Source organism: Lissotriton helveticus, chromosome 1_1 (assembly GCF_964261635.1).
Source record: "Lissotriton helveticus chromosome 1_1, aLisHel1.1, whole genome shotgun sequence".
Lineage (NCBI taxonomy): Eukaryota > Metazoa > Chordata > Amphibia > Caudata > Salamandridae > Lissotriton > Lissotriton helveticus.
The window spans coordinates 61,388,612-61,394,403 of NC_136057.1; the positions used below are offsets into that span (position 1 = coordinate 61,388,612).

The following is a 5,792-nucleotide window of genomic DNA, read 5'->3' on the forward strand; positions in this document are numbered from 1 at the left end:
GGCTATAGAGTGGACAAAAACAAGCTTCAGTACTGCCAGACAGAGGTACACTATCTAGGCCAGGTACTATCAGCATCAGGGAGAAGAGTGACACCAGACAGAGTCGAGGACATAAGAAACACCCCAGAGCCCCAAACGGTGAAGGAGATGCAAAAGTTCCTTGGACTTGTGAATTATGTCCGCCAATGGATTTTTGACTTCTCCACGATAACTGCCCCCTTGCTAAAAGCCTTCAAAGCAGCAAAAGACAGACGCAACAGACTAGATTGGACACCTGAAATGACAGCTTCCTTCAAACAGCTCAAAGATGAGATAACAAATGCACCAGTGTTAGGAACACCTGATTAGACAAAAGAATTCTATCTGTTCACCCATTGTAATGGTCAGGTCATGACTGCTGTCCTTACGCAGAAATACCCCATGGGCCACAAGCCAATTGCCTACTTCAGCGGCTTGTTAGACTCAGTTATGAGAGGTCATTATCCCTGCGAACCGGCGCTCGCTGCTGCAGCCTTCGCTGTGGATAAAAGCACCCCCATCGTCATGGGGTCCTCGCTGACAATGTACACAGAGCACGCCGTCTTTGCTATAATTCAGAAAGCCAAGACAACATTAACTACACAGAGAGTGTCAGGTTACGAAGTCATCCTGTCACTGCCCTCCCTGAAGGTTGTCAAATGTCACACAGTCAACCCTGCCACATTCTTTGCGCATCCCATTGCAGCCTCAGATGACGACACCCATGACTGTACCACATATTCTCCTGACGAGTCAGGAGCAGCAAAGGAGGACCCTCTGCCGGACAGCACTGTGTATTTTGTTGATGGGTCCTCCACCATTGATCAAGAAACAGGGATTAGGTACACAGGTGCCGCAGTAGTCAGGGCCCAACAGCAGGAGTCCTCTGATTCCCTAGACATCGTACAGCAAATTACATTGCCTCCACACTACTCAGCCCAGGCTGCAGAATTGGTGGCACTAACTGCCGCTCTGCACCTCGAGGCTGAGGACCGCATCACAGTGTACTCAGACTCTGCATATGTCACAACAACGACACACTCAAGCATTCTGCGCTGGAAAAGGCGCTGCTTTCTCAAATCAGATGGGACACCTGTATGCCACAAACAATTGCTGGAGGACTTAATTGAGGCCCTCACCCTTCCCACCGAGGTAGCGGTTGTCAAATGTGCAGCGCACACGAATGGACAGGATTTTGTCTCCAGAGGTAACGCTCTGGCAGATTGGGCAGCCAAAGCTGCAGCCAGACCCCCTCTCCCTTCACAGAACATGATCCGTATAACACCCCAATATTACTTGCCCAAGCTGTGACACCAGCGGCACAGACAACGACACATGAAGACAGTGTAGCTCCAGTGCAGCACACAGACAACAACAATGACACAGGCACCAGCAATGACACTCTTGTCTCAGATGCTTCCTGCCAGATAGATAACATGCAACAATACGATTCCCTTGCCCAACTACACCTCAGAGAAATACAAGAAAGTGCACCACATCAAGAGAAAGAGCTATGGAGGAAGAGGGGAGTACAGCAGGACACTGCTGATTTTATCTACAGACAGACCATGTCAGGAAAACCGGTCATGCCACAAGCCTTACTGCAAGTGGCAGTGAACCAACTCCACCATCCCACACATGTCTCCCGAGATAACATGTCCACAACACTGCAAGCAGATGGGTTCATTCCCAATGCCCACAAACTAATACAACTCTTTGTTAATAATTGCCTCATCTGCCAACAGTATTCACCAAATCCAACGCTCAAAACAGTTGCTTCCACCATTCCCAAACCCTCTGGCCCCATCAAAGAACTCCACCTCGACTATGTTGACATGATCGATCGGTGCCAAAATTACCGATATCTCATCGTGGTAGTATGCCCATTCTCGCGATGGATCGAAGCTGGACCATGCGTCCACTGCGATGCCAAAGCAGCAGCCACATTCCTACTGCTTGACGTCATCTCACGCTTTGGAATTCCCGCCACCATAAGAACGGACAATGGAAGTCATTTTTCAAACGCCATCTTCTCCTCCCTGACCACAATGCTAGGCATCAGACACAAACTAACATCTGTCTACCATCCACAAAGCAATGGTATTTGCGAGCGCCTCAACGGCCTGCTCAAAAATAAAATAAGTAAAATCAGCGCCACCTTCGGTAAGAAATGGCTCTACTGCCTTCCACTTGCCCTCTACTCATTAAGAAACTACCCAAGCTCGGATCACCACCTCACGCCCCACCAACTTGTCACTGGACGATCCATAAATGTAACTGTCCCCTCCACCAGGCCCAAAACTGACAGGGAGTCATCCTCTGAGATTGTGAAAGCTGAACTGCACGATTTTGTCTGCACACTAACGCGCGCTACGCAGTTCCTTTCTGCCCAGGTGTTCAAAAGGAAGGAGAAGAGCCCCAGCGATCCAGAGCTGCCACCTATTCGCCCTGGGACTCTGATCTTCATCCGGAGGCACGTCAGGAAGTGGAATGACCCCAAATTCGACGGTCCCTTTGCAGTGACTGATTCATCTCCAACCGCCGTCCGGATAGCTGAGCGCAAGGCATGGATCCACCGGCGAGACGTCCGGCTCGCTCCTATGGCTCCACAGCAATAGACAATGGACTGATAGAGGAAAGCAACATGCCCATGGTCCCCCTGAATGAGGACAGCGGTTTCCTGTCCACTGAAGAAGAAGAAGAAGTAGAGGGCACCCCCGTGCTGTTCCGGGAATACAGCAGCTGTGATGCGAAGTTATGTACTCTTATCACATTTATGTTCTGTATCATTGTTGGAGTGGCACTAATAACTTTCAATTGGTGTGTCTATTTTCTTGCTGTAAAAAGTTTTAATGAGATAGGTATCAAAAATGCCTTAGCATCCACTGTTTCAACGAGGCCCAACTTTTTTTCGGAGGAGCAGTCCCAATGTTCCAAACTCAGGCTAATGCTCGCTGGCTGGAAGTGACGCGCTATGAGGTCATGAAAGCCATCAACAGCACCAGAGACGGACTAAATGCAATCAGGGAAGAACTGCGCCCATTGAGACTAATGGTTCTAGAACATCGCTACTTCCTTGACATGCTGACTGCCAAAGATGGTGGTCTGTGTCATCAAATAGGAAAATCCTGCTGCACTTTCATACCAGGAAATGACGAGGATAACGGATTGATAGCAAGAGCCATTGAGGAGCTGACCAACTTGGGAAAAGATATGTTAATTTTTATTTATACAGCGCTCGTACGCCCACAGGCTTCATGGCGCTATCGAAACTTTTGAACACAACACAGCCTCTGGGTAATTTGAGCAAGAGTAGATCATGTCTCAGTTTAATTGCAATAAGCTTGTCTAAAAAGCAACGTTTTAAATGCCTGTCTAAAAGAGAGAAGATCCTCACTCTGTTTCAGAGTCAGTGGCAGAGAGTTCCACAAGGAGGAGGCAAGAAAGTGGAAACTACTACCGCCCTGGCACTTTTTCCTATATACTGGAGTCATCAGTAGCTCTTGTTGGGCTGATCGAAGATTTCGTGAAGGGATGTACTTACAAACTAAATTCCTAATAAATTTCGGGCCTTTGCCCTGCAGAGCTTTAAAACTCACTCAGCTCAACATAATAGCTCTTCACAAACAAATAGATACAAATCACTGTTATTTTTTATTATATTCAATAAACTATGAAACAGTTTATGCAGTCTTGGTAGCCCTGGTACGCTTCTTCTTAACCACCACAGGCTTCTGGCTTCTGGCTTCTCAAGATGTCACTGGCACGACGGAGAGCCGCCATGCGCAGGTCCTTCCTGTAGTTGTTCTTACGAATGATGTGACGCAGGCTGCTCAGGGTAGCCCGAGCATTCTTGTTAATGGTGATTTTTTCATAGGCGGAGACTGGTTTGCGCTGACCTGCTCGTTTTTTCAGAACCACAATGACTCCTTTCCCATCAGCTGCCGGCTCCACACCGACTGTTTTCCTGTGGATGAGTCCATTGTACCGGAAAGAGTTCCTGGCCTTTAGATTGTTGGGTTCCGTACTGTAAACCTGCTTGTTCCGTTTAATCAGGAAGCTGGAGGAATTGCGAACAATCATCCATTGCAGGTGGGCAGACATCTTCACACCTCTCTACTCGTTGGTCGGAGAAAAAGGAAAAAAACCGATGAAGATGAAGGAGATGCCCCTGCGGACATTATTCCAACAGACTGGTTCAAACCTGGTTCAATCTTGATTGGATGCCTTCATGGCTCACAGCAATCTTGAAGTTAATGTTACCGATTGCTGGGATTCTCATAATACTGTGTTGCGCCTTTCAGATAGGGAGCCATTGCATTAAAAGATTAAGTACCAAGGCCGTAGGGATGAATTATGCTAGCACAGGGATCTACCAGATAGCGAAGTATGAAGACATGGATCGAGTTCCCGGGGATGGGACGGGAGTACAATTAGAAATGAGCGAGGTAGCAGCACCTGGCACCCACTATGACATACCAACAGCTAACCCTCTTCCCCCAGGCAGAGACACCCTGAGCAAGAGCCCTACAGCAGCCCAGTATGAATGTCTGCTTAATGACCGAGATGCAGAATATGTCAAAATACTCCTTAAGTCAGATGGAGAAAGAGCAAAGAAAAAAGAGCAGGTCCAAGGCACCTTTAAGTGTAATGTTAACGACATGCCCTGGATACGCCCACTTGCGGAAGGGTCGCCAAAATACTCAGTTAGGAGTATGTTCATAAATGAACAAGACGGGGGAGATGATGAAGGGTTAAAATCACGCTCTACCATCTGATCACCAAAAAGAGCACTTCTTAGCTGCCTTGATAGCGAAAATGTCACGTATGGGCCTATCAGAAAAAACCTGAAAATATGCTTAAAACCCTCAATTTTTGCTATGCATGATCAGTAAATTAGATCCCTCAAAATCCCTGAATCCTGGGGTTATAGACCCAAGGCAAAGACCAAAAAGACATGCCTTAGGCTAATAGTATGCACTAGGCCACAATGTTAAAAATGCATTTCTACTGCACTGAAAAATAACGTGGTAAATTGGCCTGATGTGAAGTAGTAATTTTCCACAGAAGTGAGACCAACACCCTCATACACGTACACAAAACCCAGCTGGTGCAGATTGACACATCTCGGGGACTTTCCACTGAAGTCTTGTTTTGAAACTTAGCTTGCCGAAATAAGCCGCAACTTCTTGCAAAACTAGCACCTAGCGTAAGTTCTGGTCACACATGTACATTTTTAGAAATGTACAGAACAAGATGTTCTCACACTGTTCTGCGGTCAAGCATGGCCAACCGACCGTTAGGACACCCGACCGCCCCCACTGTCCTAGGACAATGCGGTCAAGCCACCTGCGTCAGAAAGTACGTCAGGACTGGGTCAGTTCTGTGATTTCAGGTATAAAAGATTCACCATCACAATTAGAAGGCAGAACTTTCCAAGCTGACTCTTTGGATGGTTCTCCGGTCGACCGACTATCTAATTTGGGACACGCAGACCTACTCTACCAGGTGATGCCTTCCTGAATGAGATTTTCTTAAACTAAAGGGGTTTTGTCCTACGGGCCCTGGCTGGACAATCAATCATTGTACAAAAAATGAGTGCCTGGGCTCGAATTTAGAAAAGACTGCTCTTTATTTAAAAGCAGCCATAGAGCTTCGTTTTTTGGATTGCGAAGACTCCTGTATTTAATTCATACATTTCATTTCAGTTTACATACAGTTACACATTCTATTTAAGTCAGAGGTTTTGACACGCCTATAACATAGAACAGCTA

The 5,792-nt window shown here is 47.0% G+C and overlaps 1 pseudogene; it reads right to left on the bottom strand.

Moving 5' to 3' along the window:
* Positions 1-3,694: 3,694 nt before the first annotated feature.
* Positions 3,695-4,148, bottom strand: LOC144767491 (large ribosomal subunit protein eL28 pseudogene; annotated as a pseudogene).
* Positions 4,149-5,792: the final 1,644 nt, after the last annotated feature.